Here is a 24,797-nt window from a genome sequence, read left to right on the forward strand (position 1 = left end):
ATACTGGAGCTGGTCCCCTATCTCAAAAAGATATATCGGAATTGGGAAAGGTACAGAAAAGGGCAACCAAAATGATTAGGGGTCTTGAACAGCTTCCATGTGAGGTGAGATTAATAAGACAGAGGAGTTTTCGGCTTGGAAAAGAGATGACTAAGGGGGGGCTAGGATAGAGGTCTATAAAATGACAGGTTTGGAGAAAGTAAATAAGGAAGTATCAGAGGGGTAGCCGTGTTAGTCTGGATCTGTAAGGAAGTGCTATTTACTCCTCATAACACAAGAACTAGGGGTCATCCAGTGAAATGAATAGGCAGCAGGTTTAAAACAAACCAAAGGAAGTATTTCTTCACCCAACACACAGTCAACCTGGGGAAACTTTGCCAGAGGATGCTGTGAGGGCCAAGACTATAACAGTGTCCACCAAAGAACTAGATAAGTTGATGGAGGATGGGTCCATCCTTGGCTATTAGCCAGGATGGGCAGGGATACAAAACCATGCTCTTGAAGTGTCCCCAGCCTCTGTTTGCCAGAAGCTGGGAATGAGCAACAGGGGATGGATCGCTTGATGATTCCCTGTTCTGTTGATTCTCTCGCGGGCACCTGGCATTGACCACTGAGGGAGGACAGGATTCTGGGCTGGCTAGACAATTGGTCTGATCCAGTATGGCCAGACCATTGGTCTGATCCAGTATGGCCGTTCTGATGACCAATAGAGGGCAGTCCCCACCAGCAATATGTATATTTGGTGCACTGAAAGGGCCAACTTTCCAAAGCTGACCCAAAGGTTTAGTAAAAGTGTTTTGGAGAAAAACACTAAACAGAACAATGCGAATGAAAACTGGGAGCTATTGTTTAAGGAGCTTGTTAGATGGGGCATAAGCCCCATTGCCTAATTAGCTGAGCTTGCAATGGCCTTCCACTCAACTCCCTGACATTTCTCCGTCTGCAAATGTGGTAACTGTTTTAAAACCTAGATCCAATCAATTACAACACGTCAGGGAAGATTCTAGGCATCAGTGATCTGATCATTGGGTTGATGGAGGTAAACAAGAGATTCCCATAAGGTTCCCTCCCTCCGTCTTCCCAAGAGCCACCCTTATCCTCTCTCCCCTTTCTGCTCCCGCATCCTCTGCAAACTTTCGAAGACAGATGTCTTGTGATGGCCTTTGCTCATGGGGATGTTGCCTAATGGTCAGGGTTTCAGTCCTTCGGGGTGGAAGGACGCAGCAGATGGCAGGGGAGCCCAGGGCTCCCCATGGGCTCTGGCCCAGGCCACTTTGAGGGCAACACTTCCTACCACCCTGCTATTGTCCAAAGTTTGCAGTTTGTCACAGGAAGCTCTGAACGGTGTCAGCTCACTGCTTGGCACCTCTTTGTGGCTGGGTATGGCATGGCAGCTCTCTCCTTCTTGGGGTGGCAGCTGTGTCTGTTACGCTGACAGATCCGGGACAGTGACTTGTCTGTGGGTGGGATCGAACTGGGAACTCAGGAGCTTAGTGCATGGGCCTCCACAACATGAACTAAAAGCCACCTGGCTGCTAGCTAAGACTGTAGAGAAGACTTGTTTTATCTCTCCCTCTAAGTGATCTTGGTGCCACTAGCTGGGACACACCACCACAGCCTGGAGGTGTGTGGGTTACATACTGTGAGTTATTGGCTTTAATGAAGGTAAAGTGACACACCTGCAATGGAGACTCCAAGCATTGCTGTCACGGAGGCGGGGAACCCAGCGCCCTGGAGCTCGGCCTGGTACGGAGTCAAAAAGCAAACACAAAGCATGCTCATATTTATATAAACAGCAGCAAGCCAGCTCATACATAATGCAATAAGGACTTTCCACCCTCTGGGGCCGTCCCCTTGGCCAACAGCTTAGGGGCTTTCCACGCAGCGGTTCCAGCCGGTTATGGCAGGCTGGAACTGGCATGCCGTGTCCTACAATGACCAGGTGCTGAGAAAGCGAAACTGCCTAAGCTAGGCCGTAACAAAATCTTCCGTGGTTCCCTATCCTCCTACACCCCCTGAAACAATCCCCCCACAAGTGCCGCCCACCCCGTGGAAACAAACCCTCCTTCCCCAGCACTGTCCCGCCAAAACAGCGGTAATGAACCTTGCTAATATGTTATAGGGGGCCCCTAGTTAAGGTAAAAGAAAAATGTTTTTTTGCTAGAAATAGAATAAGATCTTCCCCCCACTTGGTAATCAGTCGCCCTGTTGAGTGAATGAGGTGGGACTGAGGAAGGCGTGGAAGGCAGCACCTCCAGACGGCTGCAACCCTTGGAGAGGGGCTGGGAGCCAGACCAGATCAGCAGAACAGGTCAGCCAGCGACTCCTCGCTCGCCTCCTCAGTCCCCCGCTGCCTGCTCACCAGCCCCTCCCACTCACCTCCTCAGCCCCCCCCTTCCGTGCCGCCGGCTCACCCGCCCACTCCCCACAGTCCCCCACCCTCCACGGCTCACCTGCCTGCCCGCCCACTCGCCTCCTCACCTCTCCTCCCCCACCGCCAGCTCACCTGACCCCCCGCCAATGCCCACCCGCTTGCGACCTCAGATCCCCACTCCCCTTGGCTCACCTGCCCCCCCGCTCACCCCCGTTCCCCCCTCCCCTGCTCGCATACTGATCTCCCACCACTGCCCTCCCGCTCGCCGCCTCAGCTCTCTTCCTCCACTGCCAGCTCACCTGACCCCCCCCGGGTTACCTGCTGCAGTGCGGGCAGCCCCCCTGCCCCAGCTCACCTCGTCTCCGTCTCCACCTTGCTGGGCCTGAGCGCAAAGACGCCACATGGCTTCTCTTCCCTCCACGGCTTCCTGCGCGCACAGCTGATTAGCAGGGGGAGGGGGGAAAGCGAGGCGGGGCATTCAGGGGAGGAGGCGGAGTGGAGGTGAGCTGGGGCCAGCCACCGGCTCACCTGCCCTCTCGCCACTGCCTGCCCCCTCACTTCCTCAGCCCCCCTACCCTGACCTTCTATTGTGCCATACAGGAGGCCTGTGATATGCAGGGGGTCAGATTAGATGCTCTAATGGTCTCTTCCGGCCATAAAGTCGACTCATTTCTGAAAAACCGAGTGTAGCATTGGGAGCAGCGTCTGATGTTTCCCTGTCTAGCCGGCTTGCTGCCTAGAACGAACGCTCCTTGAGTGGGGTGATCCCCAGGGAGTAGCTCAAACCTCCAAAGTGCCTGGCCAGGGGCAGGACATTGGCCCAGCAAGGGAGGGGTGTGGCAGTGACATCACAAAGGCCTTTTGCAGGAAGACTATTGGTCCAAGGTGGTGGGGAGGTGGTGACCTCACAGAGAGATGCTGACATCAGCCAGGCAGGACAGGGGCGAGGGGCCAGGGAAACCTCAGAGACCCCTGTGGCTTTGCTTCAGCAAGTCTCCTTCTCCAGGTCTCTCTTTGAGGACTGAGAGAGTATTCGGGTTCACGGACGTGAGCGCCAGGAGGAACCTCTTTCGAGTTTTCTCCTTCCCTTGTAGTGATTTTAGTAGAAAACAGCCGTCCCTGTTTAGAAGGTAAGAGCCTCCTGGAGGTTTGAAACCTGTTCAGTCTGATCCATCTGGTGAGAGTTGAATTCTGGGCATGGAAAACACGAGCTTAAGGAGGCAGAATTTTATTGCACACCTGGGATTTTGTCCCTTAGAATCACTAGGGACATTAGGGATTGTCCTTTTTGTTTCACCTTTTCCTCCATCCATCTCTCCCTCCTTTCTCTTCGTCTCTTCCTTCTTTTGTCCTTTCTCCTGTTCCCCTCCCAATACCAGGAGGGGGCGGGGGGTGTTGCGGGGGAGTGCTCTGCAGCTCCCACTGTGGGAGAGCCACCCAAAAATGTGGGGCTGAAATAATCCTCGGGCAGTGATCCCCACCAGTGACCTGGGCCATCCTTTGGCCTCTCTGGTGAGAACCTTCAGCCTCAGTCTCTACCCTGATTGGCTGAGCAGAGGGTTATTGACAGGGAGGAGACTCAGGTCCTTGTTGGTCTCTTTTAAGACCAAGGAAATAAATCAGAACCAGTTCTGTGTTTGATGAATTTTGCTGCTTCTCTACATTAATGGTCTCTGAGCAGTTCATGATTCTCTCTGACATTGCAGTTCTCCTCAAATACTTGCTGAATAATTCCTGTGCACTGTTGTTGGTCTGGAGCTCATGTGAGAGCACTTTATTCAGGTCATTCAGTGTCTGAAATTCAAGATCCGATGGTTAGTTTGAAAATCAGGGCTCTTGGGTCCTATTCCCAACTCTGCCCCTGCCTGGCCGTGTGACCTAAGACAAGTCAATTCTCCTTTCTCAGCCTTAGCTTCTCCCTCTTTCAAGTAGGGATAATAATGATCCGCTCCTACCTAGCTCAACACACTCACTCTTCCCCAACACACACACTGTCTCCACACCACAGTTGAAAAGCAGCTGGTAATCTAGTAAGAGGCCCATGGAACGGTGGGATAGAGAAACCTGCATCATGTGATGCTGTACCAGCCCGGGAGGCATTGCAAACCCTTCCCAAAACACCCTGCAGCCAGTTGCACAGTGGGATAGTTACCCACAGTGCACTGCTCTCTGTTGCCATCCAAGATCTGCTAGCATGGATGTGCTCTGGGGACACAAGGGGCATAGGGAGGACATTCAATAGCTGTTTAGTTAAAACACTTTAACTAAAGCAGCAATGCCAGGGGGTTGGTGGCTCCTTTCTTTCCTCACCCTGGAGTAAACTCAGCTTTTTATTCCATTCTTGATGTTTCATGGAATAACAACAGACGACCGAAGAAAGACGTGGACAGGGCAGGTCTAAAGGGAGAGGCAGAGAGGTGTGGGTGGTGGGCAGGGTGGGTTGCAGGGACGGGTCAGAGAGGTGGCAGCTGGTGGGCAGACCTTGTGGTAGGGAGTGGAGAGGCACGAGCAGCAGGCAGGAAGGCCTTGGGGGAGGATAGGAGCGAGCGAAAGGTGGCTCAGCAGTCCTCAGCCAAAGAGGAAGAGCGGGGGTGGGAAGTGGCCAAACAGGAGCAAGGGGGGAGCACAGGTGGGGCCTTAGAGAGAGGAGAAGGGGGGGCAGTGCCATGGTCTGGGCATCAATGGGCCCCCACTTCCAGGGAGCTTCCAGCGCTCACACCCAGCCTCCCCAAATGCAAGAACCATGGACCACCTATTCTCTTCATCTTCTCTAACCAAGCCCCGCCCCAAGCTATGTTGATGGGAGAAGCCCTCCTGTTGGCACAGTGCTATCTGCACCGGGGTTAGGTTGATATAACTGCATTGCTTAGGGAGGTAAATTTTTTACACCCCTGAGTAATGTAGTTACACCGATCTAATTTTGTAGTGTAGATCTGCCCAAAGAACCTTGGGAGTAAAACTTCACCTGCTCCTCTGCTTTACTGAATCCAAACACCAGCAAAGCTTGTCAGGCCCAGATGGAGGTTGGCAGAGAGTCAGGTATGTGCAGACATGATCCCTTCAGCAACTGCAGGCACCATGTCTTAGCTGGCTAATACCCCTGTTGTGTATACAGGAGATCCTGGGTTTAAGTTCCAGTGGTACCTTACTGAGTTGCTTTTGGGGCACCTGGTATTGGCTGCTGTCAGAAGACAAGATTCAGAGCTAGATGGACCTTCGGTCTAGCCTAGTGTGGTTTTTCTTATGGTTTAAATTACACTCACAGGCACTGATGATAGAGTTACTGAAAGTTTGGGAGTTAGGAGCTGATAGGTCAGTGGTCCAGTCCCCTCTCAGATGACCCCGTCCCTCTGGGACAGGGGCAGGTCTGAGCTCTCACACCAGATGCTCATTGTGGCTGCCAGAATCTGTGGGCAGCTCGTTTAGTTTATGCCGAGAGTTGAGTCCTGTTTTGTGCACTGTCTGAGAGAATGAAAATCCTAAGCCACCCTTTGAAATAACAAAAGCAGCAGGAAGTGTTTCTGTCCCTCCCCGAAAGCAGACAGACCAATGGAGAAATGCTATGAGTCCAGGGTAATACTCCACTGCGGTTTTACCATTTCCACTTGCTAAACTCCCTCCCAACCTTCTGGGCTCCTGGAGCAGGGGACTGAGCCTGAGCCGAGACAAGGACACTGCAACTTTACAGCCCAAGCCGCATGACCCTGATTAATGTGACACTGGCCAGTCGTGGGTGTTTCATTGCACTGGAGACGTAGCCTAACGTTATGTCTGCACTGTGATTAACACACCCAGGGCACCTGTCGCAAAGCCCGGGTCAGCTGACTCAGGGTTATGGGGCTTGGGTTGCAAAACTATAAAATTACAGGGCAGACAGATGGGCTTGAGCCCAACCTCTGAGACCCCATGAGGGGTGAAGGTTTCTGAATCCAGGCTTCAGTGTGAACACAAATATCTGCACTACAGTTTTTAGCCTCTCAGCTTTAGCTCCATGAGCCCACGTCAGATGGTCCAGGCCAGCCATGCTGCCATCTTTATCCCAGGAGAGATGGACTCTAAGGGTAAGTCTCCATTGCAATGTAAGCCCAGGGGTGGCTCGCTGTGCTCAAAGCAGCACCCTGGAAGCCCCATATTCACCACTCTCCTATAATGATGATACGGTTTGTACAAAGTCTGCCTGGTGAGGTATCATTTCAAAAGTCTTGGTCTGTTGAACATTACTATTGTGTTGGATTGTGTGTGTAGCATTGGCTGGGAAGTTTTGCTCTGTGTGTGTGACTGAGATGAGGTTGGGAAATGCCCACCACCAGCCTTTCAGGTGTGACAACGGAGGAGCCAGACTCGCTGCTGGCCCATTAAAGGGATCCACACTCCCAAGGACTATCCCAGGAACCGTGTACAATGCAGACTTCTCCAAGATAGCACAGCGACAATGGGCACTGCTTGACTCACATCCTAGCAAAGGTACTTCCTAGCCAGTTGGAAGAAACTATGGAAGGGGGGGTAGAGACATGAATTGGCCTCTCTCCCCCACAACTCAACACCTGTAAACACATCTGGAGAACAAACACTGTTAGGTGTGAGAAGTATAAACTGTTCAATATGTTCAGTTAGTTGGTTAATAAGATGTTTATGAAGTAAATTGAAATTTAATGTGAATAAATGTAAAGTAATGCATATTGGAAAAAATAACCCCAACTATACATACAACATGATGGGGGCTAATTTAGCTACAACGAGTCAGGAAAAAGATCTTGGAGTCATCGTGGATAGTTCTCTGAAGATGTCCACGCAGTGTGCAGAGGCGGTCAAAAAAGCAAACAGGATGTTAGGAATCATTAAAAAGGGGATAGCAAATAAGACTGAGAATATATTATTGCCCTTATATAAATCCATGGTACGCCCACATCTCGGATACTGTGTACAGATGTGGTCTCCTCACCTCAAAAATATATTCTAGCACTAGAAAATGTTCAGAAAAGGGCAACTAAAATGATTAGGGGTTTAGAGAGGGTCCCATATGAGGAAAGATTAAAGAGGCTAGGACTCTTCAGCTTGGAAAAGAGAAGACTAAGGGGTGATATGATAGAGGTATATAAAACCATGAGTGATGTTGAGAAAGTGGATAAGGAAAAGTTATTTACTTATTCCCATAATACAAGAACTAGGGGTCACCAAATGAAATTAATAGGCAGCAGGTTTAAAACAAATAAAAGGAAGTTCTTCTTCACGCAGCGCACGGTCAACTTGTGGAACTCCTCACCTGAGGAGGTTGTGAAGGCTAGGACTATAACAATGTTTAAAAGGGGACTGGATAAATTCATGGTGGCTAAGTCCATAAATGGCTATGAGCCAGGATGGGTAAGAATGGTGTCCCTAGCGTCTGTTCGTCAGAGGATGGAGATGGATGGCAGGAGACAGATCACTTGATCATTGCCTGTTAGGTTCACTCCCTCTGGGGCACCTGGCATTGGCCACTGTCGGTAGACAGATCCTGGGCTAGATGGACCCTTGGTCTGACCCGGTACGGCCTTTCTTATGTTCTTATGTTAAATCACCGGCTTTAAAATAAGATCCAATCTGGAGCATATGAACTATTGACCACTGGACTCCATCTCTGAGAGGGGACTTGTTTACCATCAGGACACAGGCTCAAACCAGTCCAAACCGGTTTTTCCCGCCAAAACCAGCCCTCAGCGTTCCATCTCCTCAGCACTTTTCCCGCCACAGAAGTGATATAAGGACGTGCTCAGCGCCTGCGCGGGGCCATCCCCCCCCCAGCGACGGCCCCTCCACGGTCGGGTCTTCCCAGTGCTCCCGAGCCGGAGAGTAACGAACCCCCTCGGTCCCACCGTGAGACTGAGGAACAGGAGGCCTGTCACCCCCATTCCTGCCGTCCTGCATCCCTGGTGTCCAGCCTCCCACAGGGCCTCCCTGCCAGCGATGAAACCCACCCGTCGTCTGGACTCCCCAGTGCTCCTCCTCAACGGCTCTAAACCAGCCAGAGAGTGGAAGGTCCTGGGCCTCGCGCCGGCCCGTGGTACCCGCTGCACCTGCACAGGGGGGAAAGGTTTCTGTGCTGGGACATCGTTTAGTGTTTTCCGGTTTCCAAGGGAGGGTTTCTGGGCCTGAGCGTTAAGCTCCCAAAGCCAGTCGCTGTTTCATTGTATTCATTACGTTTGCATTTTCCCCTCTTCCCCCAGGTTTCTGTACCTTTACCCTGACTACACTTCCCTTTGTTTGTGCCAAACCCCCTTGTCTCCTCTTTATTGTATTTCCAGCTCACAAGGAGGGAGGCTAAATCCACTGGTGATAGAGACAGGAGGGAGTCGAGTTTGTATCTTCTGAGAAAAGGGGCTTTTTCCTTTCCTATTTCTCCCCTGCCATTGCTAACGTTTTCCTTTTGAAGCGCTGCCTTATTCAGCTTGAGGTAACATTACCTTTTGAGATAAAAACTACGAAATACAGAACTAGAGAAATTTTTTAGAAATCTGGGATTTAGACATTTTATTTAAAACAAGGGGGGGTGTCAGAGTTTCTGAGAAGGTTTTTGTTTGCAAAAGGGAACATTGTTGGGTCTGTTATTGTACCAAGGGGGGAGATGGTTGTCTATAAAGGAGGGTGAAGACTAAATGCCTCTCATGAGGATGGGATTTGAACCCATGCGTGCAGAGCACAATAGATTAGCAGTCCATCACCTTAACCACTCAGCCACCTCATCTGAGCTGTAAAAAAAGAGACAGGAGGAGAAATCTAAGGCTGGCAGAGATAGGGTCACTAAGGAGTTTCCCAATACTAAGCATAAGCAGGGACTGAATGAGCTCCCCCCTCAACATCTAGTGAGGAGCTGGGGGAAGACTTCAGGAACAGGCCGTGTTTGCATAGACACCCCTACTCTGCCTAGCTATGCAGCATGAGGGGGCCGCTTCCCCAAAATGACCAGTTTGGGATGGTGGTGGGTTGCAAATCACTTTAGAATTGTTGGTGTCACTAGGCCTGAGTAAACCAAAGTTGTGACTTTGGGCCTGAAGTGAACCAAAGTTCTTACATGCTGTGAACTTTAACCAGTCTGCATGCTAACAGCCTAGAAGCAGAATTTGTGAGAGTCAGCTTTTTAGCAGACAGCTGCAGTTCCGCTTAAACTAGCAATAGTAGTGAGAAGGCGGGAGAAAGAGGGGGAGAAGGCTTCATGCGTCTGTGCTGTTCTGTGAAGGCCAACAGATAAACTTGTGGATGAGAACTTTTTCTAACACGCTGAAATGTAATGTTTTAAGTAACTGCTGTTGGGAAGGGAGGGGTGAGGGGTCAAACCGAACAAAAGGCTTACACAAACAAGGGGGGTATAAATGCTGGGATCCCGCCTGCGCGCGGGTGTGCAGGATTTGAGAATGCTTTTCTCCCTGGCACCTTACTTGGGCTCAAATAAACCTGGTTTTTGCTTCTCCACCCTGGTGTGATAATTAGTGCGACGCACACCGGGCAACGAACCCTGCTGCTGCTCCGCCTCGGGCTCTTTGAGCCGGCAACAGTTTTGGCGTCCCTGGGTGGGCTCGAGGCAAAATTGTGCCTTGCCCGGACTCCTCCAATGGCCAGTGGACGATGGTCACAGCCGACGCCCAGCGCGCACCGGTGCCTTTACCGGGGGCCTCGGCAGAGACGCGTCAGGCTGACCTTGGAGGACACAACGGTGCAACACACTCAGATAGTGGAGAAGCAGCTGCGGGCGACGGTGGGGAACCGGTCCTGCGGATAAGGTAGGAACAGTCCAGTGGTATGGACTTTTGCCTGAGGTTGGGGACGCCCAGCCGTTGTAATTCCCACTAGACGAGAGAGCGTTCTATAGTGGGTCAAGGGCAAGCCTGTGGTATGGGGCAGGGACAGAGTACAGGCAGGGCATGGTGTACACCCTTAGAATGCATTCTTGTGAATTGGAAAGTGTTTGAATCAGATCCATTGACTAAGAGTACACTGAAAAGATTTTGTACAGTAGACTGGCCTCAGTATCAGTTAGAGAGCCAGGAAAGGTGGCCACCAGAAGGATCACTTAATTACAACATGATCCTTCAATTATTTCTGTTTTGTCAGCGAATGGGTAGCTTCTGAAGCTGTTTGTATGTAGAGCTCTTGTAAAAAAAATCCCTCATCATATGCCCCAGAGCTGCACTGGGAGGAGGACTGTCCGTGGGAATGTCTGTCTCTGCTGGGCTCATGCCATTTGAATTTATTGACTGTGCAGCAAGATAAGATGCATCGTGGCAATAGGAAACAATGGCCTTGGTGTGTGTGTGTGTGTGTATACCTGTGTGAGTGTTCGTTACTGGAAGACGCCCAGATTGCCCTGTGAAGCGATTGCTAATGATCAGGAGTAGTCTAACGCAAGCCCAGTAACTAGTGGATCTTTAGGAGATCCGACCCACGGTGGGCTGACTCAGCCTGGCATCGTCCGGCGAGGAAGCTGCCTGGGTCTAGGAATGTGTGAACCCATCTTCCCCCCACCCCCTCCTTTCCGTGTGGGCTACTGACAGTCTGATCATCTCATTGGATGCAATTAGAGTATACGGCGCTGTGTCTCCCAGAGACTAGCCGACGCTCTTTGCTGAAATGGGGTGTAGGAGAGTCAGTCATCCTCGTTAGTCTCCCCTGTGTGAATGTTCTGTAGGGAGAGATTCTTAGTTTATGAGCCGCTAGCGCGGACAGGGTACCCTCTCTGTGTGTGTAAGTGGAAAATGGGTAAGAGACAGTCTAAAAATTCTACCTTACCCCCTAAGGGTACCCCAGCATAGTACATGTACGTACATTATGGTCCTAAAACCTGCAGGTATTTAGAGAATTGGAATCTTCACATGTGTGAAAATCCATCTAAACAGTGCCCATTAGAAGGTATATTCAATCTAGATAAGATCATATATCTCAGAGGAGCTTTTAATCACAAAGAAAAGCCTCTGACACAGTGTGAGCAATTTGTCTAGGAACGGGTTAATTTGAAACTCGGCTAACCCCAGAGATAAAGAGAGAGCTGCTCTGCGTACAAGGTCAAGAGCCTGCACAAACTATGCTAAGTAAAACTACTTTCAGCTCCAGCTGGTTGTGGAAAACAGAGACAAAGGCAAACCAAAAAGCAGTATAAGTTACAGAACTGAGATTGCATTTGCAAAGCTTAACGGTTCAGTGAGATCCAACAGTTTTTGCAACCCCGAAGCCATAGGGCAGCTGACCTGAACTGGAATCTCTGAAAGAGACGCCGCAGGAGAGTCCAGGGTGTAAAAGAACAGCCATCCCAAGAGTGGAAGCATGTTGGAAATTCTGGACAAGCTGTATACAGGATAATCTCCCGTCCACCTATTTCCCTTCTCTGAACATTATACACAGACATGCCAGTCTGGATATGTGTAAGTATTAAAGTAGCTTAAGGCTTGGGGCATTCATATTTTTCCTGAGTGATGTGGGAGTGTTCCCAATACTCTCCATTGTTGTTTTATTATTTTTAATGAAGCTTTAAAATTTGGATATATGGTGTGATTTCTCTACACCCCCCCCCCCGTCCTGCAATGTCAGTTTGATCACCTGACACAAGGGATAATTGGTAACAGAAATTTGTCACAGTTTGGTGAGCAATAGAGAATGGGGGAGCCCTGCAGAATTTACACCATCTATCTGTTTTACCCTTGTTATTTTATGTTTGCTTTGTTTGGTATTGTTGGTATTATATGATAAGGATTGTATGATTAAAGGTGAGCCCTAATAGAATAAGGAAACACTATCTGGTTTTGGTGCACTATCTAGTTTTAGCTCTGTTCTGTTTAACCGGTTACTGTTGGTTTTTCTGCTCTGTTTATTTGGGCGTTGGGTGTGTGGGCAGAACTGAACTTCTCGTTCGTAATTCCTCAGGGTGGAAGCCATGTGTGCGATGAAGCTCTGAGGTTGCATTGAGATAATTCTGTCCCGCCCCGCCCCCGTGACGGACAATGTAATAGAAGTAGGAAAAATCTGGCTTAGACTGTAATTTTCTCTGCTCTCTGTGTAATTTTCTTTTCTGTTTAAGTGTCAGCAGACAAATGGGTGGGTCTCTGGGTAGACCCCCTTTAGGAGTTTGGATTGTGTGTTAAGTAAATGGCCTTTACCCAATGGCCGTGTATTTTTGCCAGGTGGCAAGCCTTACTAGGGAGGACTTGAGTAGTTTTGGGAATAAAATGTTTTAGGGAAAAGACCAGAAGGGTGGGGGGTAGTTGTGAAGCCCACCCTCCTAGCTAAACTGGTAGTGGAATAAGTTTGTGTCCAGGATAGGAACAGTTCAGCGAGAAAAGCAGGATCGGGCCCAGGCAGGCAGGCAACAGAGAGATTGGAAAACAGGTTGGAAACTTTTAAGGGTGTAGTGGAAAGAAGGAGTAAGTGAGTATAAGCATGAAAATTTCAAATACTCAGGAGGATATTTGAAATGGTGATTTGAATTGGTAAGTGGCTGCTGAAGGAAAAAGCAAGTGATTTAAGGGAAAGTGAAAAGTTAACTCTTTAGTTGCTGGAGGGAACAGCAGTTGAACTTTGTAAAAATGCTAAAGAGAAGTTTTTGGTGTCTTTGAAATGTTTGTAAATAAATTCAGGCAAAGAAAATATGGGGTAATTCTCCTGAATTAACAAGAGTATTCGTATATTTTAAGTAATGATTGACTGCCCAGAAGGGATAGACTTTTGCTTTGTCTTTCAGATAATCAAAGAAAACTAATGCCAGCTGAACAGCATTCAACATATCATGCATTTACTGACAGAGTAACAATTATGTTTTGTGTTCTATGTTCTGTCTTGTGGTGTTTGTCTCAAGTGGCCAGAATTGTTGTGTTTAATATTTTTATGGGATGGTCTAATTTAAAATCAAGTGGCAGTGTTAAATTGAAATGCAGATACTTGTTTTGTTCAATTTAGAATACAGAGTGTTTGGATATATCAGAAAAATGTGATATATTAAAGTCTAATACATTTTCTTAAGTAAGAGAAAGAAACTTCATTGGCCAAATCTTTTAATTTAGAATGGTTATTAAAATTTGCATACTAACAGTCTTTGAAAGCAAGGACATGGAAAGTTAACCCACTCCCCATATTGTACATGGGATCCTTCTGGCTACCTCAGACTTCTAGCCAGAGGGCTGGGATGGTGGAAAGCTATTGGACTAGAGGTTGTATTAAGTGAACTCATCAAAGTGGGTGTGCTTGTCCTGGCCTGTTGTTCTAAAGCTCTGTAATAAGGTTATTTTAGTAAAAGGGTATATGTGGCATATATTAAATAAGACTAATGTACTGTGTATGTGTTCATTGTTAACAAAAGGTGTATAAGTAAAAGTTTCCTTTATAGGTTAAAGAAAAAAATGGGAAAAGGAAAAAGAATGAGTTAACTGAAGAAAAAATAATAGCTAACATGCTAAAATAAACTGGCCAAGATTTGTGCTGAGACAAACTTAAAGTGGCCAGATGCCCTTCCTTTGGCACTAATAAGTATAAGAACCATTACTTGGCTAAAAACCAGAAAAAGGGGGGACTTAAATTTGCCCATGCAACTATAAAATTTGTAAAATCTGCAAAGACACTAATGCAATGTGTTAGGGTTTTTTTTCTCACAGGTAAAGAAGAAACAACCCAAAGATCCTAGCAGCCCTGCCCACTCCTTGGAACCAGAAGACTGGGTCTACATAAAGATCCATCAACGAAAGACTGCCTTGGCTCCACGCTGGAAAGGCCCTTTCCAAGTCCTCCTGTCTACCAACACTGCTGTGAAGTGCCAAAGACTGACTGCTTGGACCCAGGATTCTCACTGCAAAAAGACCCCTCCACATCAGAAGAATTTTCCTATTGATGATTAGCCTATTCTTTCTTCTAGTTCTACTGTGCTTCTGGACAGCTTCTGGACAACCTCTCCCTTGTCCACTGACAGACCAACTGTGCCTTTAGACTTTTCTAGAAAAAGCAAAGCCATTACAGGGTGATATGTGCTGGAAACCTCTCCCCTGTAGGATGCTAAACCACAATTGTTTTGGGAAAGAAGAAGAAACACTCACTCCACTGACATTGCCAAAGTCCAGGAATTCCTGACTAAAAGGACATTGAGAACTGACCCTGGTGAAGAAACAAAGAATTGTACACTGGCAAGGAAGAAATTTATGGGACCCATGATTGGGAATGTGGTATTAATTGACTTTTGGGGTTTAATCTACAGGCTGTGCCCTGTGTTTTGGATAAATCCTTCAGTATGTATTGCCCTCCCTAATTGGATTTTAAATGACATTGCCCTTATCCAGTTTTCAAATCACTTCTACATACCCAGATTGCTCACAAGGGGCTGCCATTAGATTAGCACAACAGAGGGCCTGGGTTATTTCCTCTGGAAAGAAAGAGAATTGAGCAGATCCCTGTGGGCTAGGGCCAATATCTTAAAAGCCAAGAACATGATAAGAAATTGGGCCAACTAGAAAAGGCTACTAGCCTTATTCTTGAAACTCAGCTATTTTAAGTACAGGCTGGAGTTGGAGAGTTATATGTCATTTCAGCCCTTAGTTCTATGACCCAGAAGTTACTGACAGAGATGGTATTGAATATCACTGAGGCTGGGAAGGTATTGCAGTGGGATCTAGACCAGACTTGGCCCATTGCCCTTACAGATGCATCAGGAATACCATCTGATCTGTGGTCATGAAGACATACTTGGACACTTTCTGGATGGAAGTGGGGACATTCAGAGTGCTCCTTCCAAGCATATGGACCGGTTAGGGTGGGTGTGGGCTCCCACATACCGAATCCTGCTGGGTCCATGGGGAGCATGCATGTGGGACTGAATTATTCACCGAGACATCTGGGAAATTAAACCACTTGGTATACCTACCTGATTTATAGTGAGCGTCCCAATCCCTTAGTTGTTAAATGAACATTCCACTCTTTTGTCCATGCATTCATTCCTGGGTTGGGGGTAACTAAGCTCAAAAGAGCAGTTGTACATATATCTGTAAAGCTTCATTGTTTTTTTTGTTTTTAAAGTCTGAGAAAACTCGCCAAAAGTTTGTTGAGTATTCTCAAAGGGGGGAATTGTTGGTGCCACTAGGCCTGAGTAAACCAAAGTTGTGACTTTGGGCCTGAAGTGAACCAAAGTTCTTACATGCTGTGAACTTTAACCAGCCTAAGATGCTAACAGACTGCAAGCAAAATGTGTAACTGTCAGCAATCTCCGCTTGCAAATGCAGGAGTTTGAAACAGCAGAAGCGGCGGGGAGGAGGGGGAGAGGGGGAAGGAAAATCTGTATGCATTTGTTCTGTGAAGGCCAGAGATAAGCTTGTGGATGAGACCTTTTCTAACACGCTGAAATGTAATGCCTAATGTAGCTGCTGCTGGGAAGGGAGGGGTGAGGGGGAAAACCGAACAAAAGGCTTACACAAACAAGGGGGGTATAAATGCTGGGATCCCGCCTGCGCGCGGGTGTGCAGGATTTGAGAATGCTTTTCTCCCTGACACCTTATTTGGGGCCCAAATAAACCTGGTTTTGCTTCTCCACCCTGGTGTGATAATTAGTGCGACGCACACCGGGCAACGAACCCTGCTGTTGCTCCGCCTCGGGCTCTTTGAGCCGGCAACACGAGGGTGGGCAGGAATCCACTTTAGTCCCGCTGTGCTGCCGGTAGTGGTGGCAGGAGCCCCCAGGCCCTTTCAAATCGCCTGGGGCCAGCTGCTCAGGCTTTCTGACTTCCTGATGGGGAAGCAAAGGGAAGGCACATGTGCCCCTCATGAGCAGTTCTGGGGAGTCTTTTTGGGGCTCCTGGAGTAGGCAGTAGAGAGGTGCAGCCCCACCACCAAGTCTGTTTCACTGGAGGAGAGTGGGGGCTGCAGGGTGATCTCCCATCTCCGTGCATCCAGCAGCCTGTGCTCCCCCCTGCCATGCTGGAGCCTCCACACTTATTTATTGACAAATAAAATTTGCAGAATTTTAAAATATTGTGCACAGAATTTTTTTGGTGCAGAATCTCCTCAGGAGTGAGACTGACTCAGGGAACCTCCTTGGATTGTCACTGCTTGGTTAACCACTCAGCCACCACACCAATGCACAGAGAGAGCCAAGCCCCACTGCTATGTGGGGCTGGGGGCTGGGGTCGGGTCATACACATTCAGACTGTGCACTCCCCCCGCTACAAACCGCTGCTGATTTCCCAGTTAGGACATTAGCTGTTACTGACAAGGTTTGTCTGTGTTGTTGTTTTTTTTATCTCATTGTTAGGTGTAAGAAGTATAAACTGTTCAATATGTTCAATTAGTTGGTTAATAAGATGTTTATGAAGTAAATCACTGGCTTTAAAATAAGATACAATCTGGAGCATATGAACTATTGACCCCTGGACTCCATCTCTGAGAGGGGACTTGTTTACCATCAGGGGACAGGCTCAAACCAGTCCAAACCGGTTTTTCCCGCCAAAACCAGCCCTCAGCGTTCCATCTCCTCAGACCTTTTCCCGCCACAGAAGTGATATAAGGATGTGTTCAGCGCCTGCGCGGGGCCATCCCCCCCAGCGACGGCCCCTCCACGGTCGGGTCTTCCCAGTGCTCCCGAGCCGGAGAGTGACGAGCCCCCTCAGTCCCGTCGTGAGACTGAGGCACAGGAGACCTGTCACCCCCATTCCTGCCGTCCTGCATCGCTGGTGTCCAGCCTCCCACGGAGCCCCCCGGGGAGTGAGAGACCCCGGGGGGGGCACTGGGGCTGGGCAGGAAAGTGACTCTGCCCCGGGGAACCTGGGAGAAGCCTCAGAGCTGCCTCAGCCCCAGTGGGATTTGGGGGGCAGAGACTGGGGCCTGGCGGGGGGGATCCCCTGTGGTGTGGGGGGAGATGGGGGGTGTCAGGCAGGGAGGGGAGAAGCTGGAGTTTTAGGGGGGGGAAAGTCAGTGGGACGCGGGGGGGGGGGGTGTTGAACTGTCTCTGTGCAGCCAGGAAATTCCCCGGGGGGGGAAGTGGCGGGCGGGCGAAGGGGGGAGGGGGGTTAATTGGATCCTGTCCCTGTTTGTGCCACTTGCCTCTCACCCCCGATACAAATTCTCTCTAGTTCTGCCCCTTTTCTCGCTCAGTGTCTCACACGGGGCTATAAAATCTGGGGCGATTCCCCCCCATCCCCTCCAATGATCAGCTCTCCTGTCTCCCCCGATTTCCCCCGTTCTCCCCATGAGTCTCAAACGTCAATTTAAAATCTTCTCTAGTGAGGGGCATTTTCCCACCCATTTTATCTGCAGCGATTTGTCCTTGTTTAGGTGGGAAATTGTTGCCCTGAGTCATTCCCCAGCACATGGCTGCCCCTGGAGTGGGGGTGGGATGGCTCAGTGGTTGGAGCACTGGCCTGCTAAACCCAGGGCTGGGAGCTGACTCCTTGCGGGGGGCCATTTGGGGATTTAGTTGGGGATTGGTCCTGCTTTGAGCAGGGGGTTGGACTAGACACCTCCTGAGGTCCCTTCCAGCCCTGATATTCTATGAGATGCCGGGTCTCTGCCAGGGCAGGGAAGGGAGGCGCACGTGTCCCCCATGGGGACTGCCCAGACCCCCGTTTCCCAATCCCAGTTGCTGCCCCCTAACTACCAACACAGTTACCCCCAACCATCAGTTGCCAGTCACCCGCCCGCCCCCCACTGCTGCCCCCTTCCTTTATCCAGGGACCTTCCAGCTCCCCCTCCCTTGCCCTTTTAATCAGCTCCTCAAAGGGCTCCCTGCTGCCCATGGCAATGGTGGGGGTGGGGGAACCATCACTTTGTGTTTATGTATTGGACAGTCGTATAAAATCCAGTCCAACAGTCCCCGTTTTCATAAAATCATAGAATCATAGAATCTCAGGGTTGGAAGGGACCTCAGGAGGTATCTAGTCCAACCCCCTGCCTAAAGCAGGACCAAACCCAACTAAATCATCCCAGCCAGGGCTTTGTCAAACCTGACCTCAAAAATCTCTAAGGAAGGAGATTCCACCACCTCCCTAGGTAACCCATTCCCGTGCTTCACCACCCTACTAGTGAAAAAGTTTTTCCTAATGTCCAACCTAAACCTCCCCCTCTGCAACCTGAGACCATTACTCCTTGTTCTGTCATCTTCTACCACTAGTTCGTTAACAGCAATATAAAATCCCCTCAGATCTTGGTGTTTTTCTCTCATGTTATCAAATACGCAGTTTGTGACACATTTTCTGTGCAAATCTCAAAGGTTCATATAAAATACCCTAAACATTTGCCCCACTGCTCTCTAGTTGTCTGTTTCTAATTGAATATGCCCTGAGATTTTCCTCTGTCTCTCTAATTATAAAATACCAAGAAAATCTCAGGTTTACACCTTTGCTCAGATTCTTGAACCTGGATATACAATGTTTGCAAATGTTGCCCATTTCCTCTTTATTCATTTATCAGATATTCATGTGAAACACTCAGATTTTACCTCCTATCAACAACTGATATAAAATCCCTCTGATTTTCCACTTTCCTCTCTATAATTTGCAAAGTGGATCCAAAATGTCTCAGATTGGGAACTCTTTCATTTCTGAACATTGCTCTCAAAGCTCAGGTTTTGCCTCTTTCTATGTCATTATCAAATGTCAGTTAAAAATCCTCTGGGGTTTGAGGCTGTTCCCCATGTTTCTAAATCCCAGCAATTTCTTCCTTCGAGGGAACCTGTTGCCCTGAGTTCTTCTCCATCCTGGATGTTGTAGGGGGTTAAATTGCCAGAGATCATCTTTCCCGTCTCCTTTGTGAATCATTTGTTCCCTCCTTTATCTCTATTAAAATGTTTGCTGAAGAAAGAGACCAGCCACATATTTAATACCCATCAAAGTCAGAGGCCTCCCCATGTTTGGGGATCAGTGGTTCCCAGCTATTAATGGGAGAGTTGGCTGGACTCTTTTCTTTTCTCCAGCTGGCACAGGATGAGGAGGTCACTCTGAGTGCAGTGTGGGTCCAGAAGTATCCCAAACCCCATGACAAATGGCCTCTGTGAGGGGTTGCTTCCCGCAGTGCTAAGATGCAGCCACCTCTGGGGTGGATCCAGGGTGGCCATTATTTGCTAGTGACAGGCATGGACATTTCTTACCTATTTTGTCCCTCCAGGCCTTCCATACTCCAGTTCAAGAGACTTCCCCCAGGGCTCCCTCTGCCTGTGTGACTGGCCAGCAGGGGGCGGTGGTCACTTTCTATCCACTTCTCAGGCACTGTGAGGTAACAGTGTTGCTGGGTGGGGGTGGGGGTGGGGGTGGGGGTGGGGCTGGGTGGGGAGATAGCAGCTGAAGGGGGATTGTGGTGGGGGAGGCCTCTGGGTGGCTGGGCAGGGGGTACCCTAGTGAGGATGGTGGGTTCTGGAGATTTGGGGTTTCAGGGGGTGGCTGTGATGTGCCCAGCCCTGAGGCTGTGGGTCCTGGAGGTGGGTATCGCTGGGGGCCTGTTGGCTGCAGAACAGCCGGGGTGGGCGTCTCTTGGGGAGGCGGGACAGGGGGTTAGAGGGAGCCTGGTGCTGTGCCAGGGGCTCTGTCTGGGCTTCCCCCGCAGACTCCTGGGATCGCTGCCCTGCCCAGTGCACAGAGTGTGTGTGGGAGAATCCCCGGCGCTAGGCCAGGGGGTGCCCCTGTAAAGCACCAGGGGATCCCGCAGGGGGGCGGAGGGGGTGCCAGGCAAAGGGCAGGGCAGATCCTGCTGGAGGGCGGGGATCCTAGGCAAGCAGTGAGGGACTGAGTTCCCAGTGGGGGTCCCTTTTGGGGGGGCTCTGGCTGTTGGGGTCTCTTGTTGGGGGGAACCTTTTCGGATTCCCAACCTGGCAATGAAGGTCTGGTGGGGGTTCTCTGGCCGGTGGGGCTCTGAGGGGTATCTGATGTCCCTGGCCAGGGACTCTGGGAGCTGGGTCCCAGGGAATATCTGGTGGGGGGGCTGGCTGGGGCTCTGGGGGCTGCTCCTGACCTCGCTTCTTCTCCCTGACTAGCTTATGCCAGAATCCTGGCTCCAAGCACTGCCCGACATTCCCCGGCCAGGCCCAGTCACTGTGATAACTTTCTAGCCACTTATCAAACACTGTGAGGTGAAATCACAGATTTTTGCTCTTCTCCCCTCTTGAAAACTGCAGGAACTTCCAGTTCCATTGTCCTAGATTGTCCAGTCCTTGTCCTGGATCTGGGGGTGAGGGAGGTGGGAAGGGGGTCAGCGCTGCCACACAATGGTCTCTTCCACAGCGTTCTGGACTCATTGTTTCTGAACTCTGGTTTCATTGAGACCATTGTTAATCCAGAGTCACTGTATGGAAAGACAAGGAGTGACTCCGGATCGACAGTGGGGCAAATAAGATCAGCAATTCTCCCTGTGAGGAGGGGCTCTCATTAGCTGCTCTCCCCAGAGAGCTAAAGGAGGGAAGCTGCTCAAACGCTCTGTCCCTCTCTGCTCAGGATACTGGGGTTCAGCTTCCTGGGTCAGATGCTGCAGCCTCCATTGTGATCTGGGAGACCAGGCTTAGCAGCTGCTGCTCCCCCAGCGGGGTTCTGTGCTGGGAAGTGACCTGAATTAAAGCTGCTTCTCTGCCTGGCCCAGGGGATGACTTTCTCCAGCTGGTCCTAGCCCCCTAGGGTAGCCCTGGGCCCTGTTAATACTAAATTCTGAGCCAAGTCTCCAGGTAACTGAAAGACCTCAGGGAAAGTGCTGGGGACTGGCAAGAAAGTGACTCTGCACAAACAGCCCCTCCTCATTTCTCCTCCCAGTAGCAATTGCCAGGAGAAAATCCAGCCATGGGAGAGCAAAGCCCCCAGGAATGGGACTTTCCCAGCCAAAGGGGAGGGAGAGAGGACAGGGGAAGGAGAGACTGAAAGGGGCAGTGGGAGAAATGACGGGGGAGAGATTTCCAGCTCCCTAATCCACCCAGACACATGTATTGCTGCATCCCTGGGCAGAACCACTTTCCAGTGAACAAAACAAGGATCAGAGAGAGGAAAAGCCAGTTCCTGACTCCATATTCCCCCTGCTGGGGTGTGGCTGCCGTGGGGTCAGTGTCCGAGGGAATCCCCCACAGTGACTCCTTTGGTTTCTAGCCTTGTGTTCAGAGACTTTGTTAGGGGGTGAGGGGTGGGAGAAGGGAGGTGAAAAATGTGTCTGGGCTTAGCCTGGCAGGAGGGGCCAGATCTACATTGTAATAAACAGACTGAGCATTTCCCAGCATGGCAGGATCTAGGGTGTCTGTCTGCAGGGAAAGGGCCTGGGGGAATTCTGATGTGAAATTAACTAAAACTCGTTCTGAAACACCCACAACTGCCCTTCTCCCCCAGACAGGCTGCAGAATGGCGTCCATGTTTTGCTCCAGGTCATCCCAGCCTGACGTGGGACAGGGAAGAGAAATGGCTGCAGTGGAGTCAGTTCAGGTAGAGATTATCGGGGGGTTGCTGGTGGGTTCCTGCTGGAGGAGAGGGACAGCAAATACACCGGAGATGGGAAGGTTTGCACAGTCTGGTCTGGAGGTTGGAGCGGGGCAGAAAATTCACAGCGTGGGGAAAGGAGGAGGCCAGGGTGTGGCAAACCTGCTGGGAGTTATTTAATAAGTGGCCTAGATTCTAGGAACAGACCCAGGAGGTTGGGAGGCGGAAATGCCCTAATTTGTGAAGAAAGAAAATAGCTGACCTACATGGAGCTAGTCAAACTGACCAGACTCCCAGTGCTGGAGCCTGAGCTCACTAACCAGCGGCTGCTGTGAGATATGAAGGGGGCACTCATGAGTCAGGCTTATTGGAGCTGCCTCTCCCTTCATATCCCGCTCCTCACAAGGAGGAGGTTATTGGGCTTCGTACCAGGGAGCTCTCCCTGGACCCTGCTAGGGGCTCCCTCTCCTGTATCAGTCGGTGGCTAGTAGGTGTGTGATGGATCTGCTGGGAGAGACAAGGGGCTCTCTCTTCGTCCCCTCATCCTTGTATTTGCTGGATACGCTGAGCGGGGTGGGGGTGGGACTCTGTTGAGTGGGATCCACCCAGAGCTTCCATTTGATTGGCTCCTCTCTGCCAAAAATAGTGGGGCTGTGAGTGGGGCAGCAGGTCCTGAGTGTTGGAGTCTTGCTCTTTCAGGGGCCGGTGACCTTCGAGGAGGTGGCTGTGCATTTCACCAGGGAAGAGTGGGCTCTGCTGGACCCCGCTCAGAGAGCCCTCTACTGGGATGTCATGCAGGAGAACTATGAGACTGTGACCTCGCTGGGTAAGGGTTCCTGTCCCCTCGGATCTTGGAAGGGGAAATGAAGAGTTAAGGTTCACGCCAGCCCCACAATGCCACTTCTACTTTGTCCTGTTTCAGCATCACCCCAATATGCCAGTGACACGCACACACTGCCAGAGACCCTCCGCTGCTGCAGAACACTTTGGGAACAGAGCACAGGAGCCGTATCTCATAGTGTCAAATAGCTCCTGTTTGCTCAAGTGAAACTGGGGGTTAGGTCTGGCATAACTGTTCCATACCCCTAATCATTTTTATTGCCTTTTTCTGAACGTTTTCCAATTCCAATATATCTTTTTTTGAGATGGGGCGACAACATCTGCATGCAGTGTTCAAGATGTGGGTCTATCATGGATTTATTTGCTGTTTTTACAAATAGGATATATGATATATTCTGTCGTATCTATCCCTTTCTTAATTATTTCCAACATTGTTCGCTTTTTTTCACTGCTGCTGCACACTGAGTGGATGTTTTCAGAGAACAATCCACAGTGACTACAAGATCCATCTCTTGAGTGGAAACAGCTAATTTAGACCCCATCATTCTGTATGTATAGTTGGGATTATGTTATCCAATGGGCTGCTCTATGTGCTATCCTGACATCTAGTACTGCTGAGATCCTGCATTCAGTGATATCCCTGCCCTTCCTGTTCCCTTTCTCCACTGAACCCCACCAGCCCATGCTTCCTGTTCCCAGCTTCCCCAGGACTCTCTCACTGTCTCTGAATCTCTCTGTCAGCAAGAAGCAGTGCCAGGGAGACTTGTCCACTGTCTGGAGTCTTCGATTTTTGGGACATGGATTTACTTTCTCTGTGTTGTAAGAGGCTCTGTCATAATGAGTGTCTGTGACATTACCCAGAGTACAATCTGGACTGTTAAATAGCTGTGTCCCCTCAGTTCTCCAACCTGGGGTGCCTTTTCCACTGTTTTCCCGCGAGAACAGCCCCTCTTGTCACACAGTCTCCAGCATGTAACTCTCTCCCAGCTACACAGTATTGAGTGCTGCTAGACAGCCACTCCTGAATTACACCTCAGGAGAAAACCAGCAAATTCTCAAGTGCCCAACTTTCCCCCAGAAATGTGCGTCTTGCACTGTCCAGCACGCTACTGAACAACGCAAGCTCATATGAAGTCTGTCATTTCATCAGTGGAAAATGACATGCACCAGCTTGTTATCCCAAATGGAGTTTCCAACACACTTTAATCCAAACACACTGGTTAGATAAACAATAAACCAAGATTGTTAACTACCGAAAACTAAAACTAGGTCCAGCCAATGAAAGGGGCACTCCCAGGAGAGACTGTATAAAGGCTGTAACATCAAAAAACTTTGTAAACCTGAGAGAGCTGCCTTGGGGACAATGACAGGGAGAATCCCCCAAAGTGACTCCTTGGATTCTGCTCTTCTCTGGTCTCTGATTGTTCCTTCCAAAGTGAAGTACTTTGCACTTGTCCCTATTGAATTTCATCTGATTTAGTTGGGTTTGGTCCTGCTTTGAGCAGGGGGTTGGACTAGATGACCTCCTGAGGTCCCTTCCAACCCTGAGATTCTATGATTCTATGATTCATCCTCTTTCCTTCAGCTCATTTCTCCAGTTTGTCCAAATCATTTTGAATTTTAATCCAATCCTCCAAAGCACTTACAACCCCTCCCAGCTTGGTATTGTCCACAAACTTGGTATGTGTAACAGAGAGACTGTTACTGGGAGGGTTTCACCATGTGTCAGAGGGTTACACCCTGGTGGGAGGGGGCTAGGCCTGTACTGGGATAAGGTCACTCTGTGCTTCACAGTGTGGCAGAACCTAGAGTGTCCATTAGCAGGGGAAAACCTGGGGGGAATCGGCTTCTGGAATGTACAAAAGCCCCGTCTGAATTCTTAGACCTTGCCCTTTTCACCCCAGCAGGCTACAGAATAGCATCCATGTTTTGCTCCAGATCATCCCGTCCTCCCAGGGGGAAGGAAATGGTTGCAATGGAGCTGGCTCAGGTAAGGGATTCTCAGGGAGCTGGTGGTGGGTTCTGCTTGGAGGGAGAGGAGCAGTAAATGCATAGGAGGGTGGGAATTGTTAGAGGTGGTGGGAGGCAGGAAATATCTCGGGCGGAGAAAGGGAGGGGACAGGATGTGACAAACCTGCTGACACTAGTGTAGTTTAGGGTGTGATGGGTTGTCACCTGCAGGGGGCAGTCTGGGGGGCTTCTGGGAACCGCTGTGC

General features: G+C 49.8%; 1 non-coding gene across 1 annotated transcript; it reads right to left on the minus strand.

Annotated features, from left to right (window-relative positions):
- Positions 1 to 9,013: 9,013 nt before the first annotated feature.
- Positions 9,014 to 9,095, minus strand: TRNAS-GCU. Its single transcript has one exon. It is a non-coding gene; the product is annotated as a tRNA-Ser (tRNA).
- Positions 9,096 to 24,797: the final 15,702 nt, after the last annotated feature.

The sequence above is a fragment of the Mauremys mutica genome, unplaced genomic scaffold (genome assembly GCF_020497125.1).
Source record: "Mauremys mutica isolate MM-2020 ecotype Southern unplaced genomic scaffold, ASM2049712v1 Super-Scaffold_100324, whole genome shotgun sequence".
Taxonomy (NCBI): domain Eukaryota; kingdom Metazoa; phylum Chordata; order Testudines; family Geoemydidae; genus Mauremys; species Mauremys mutica.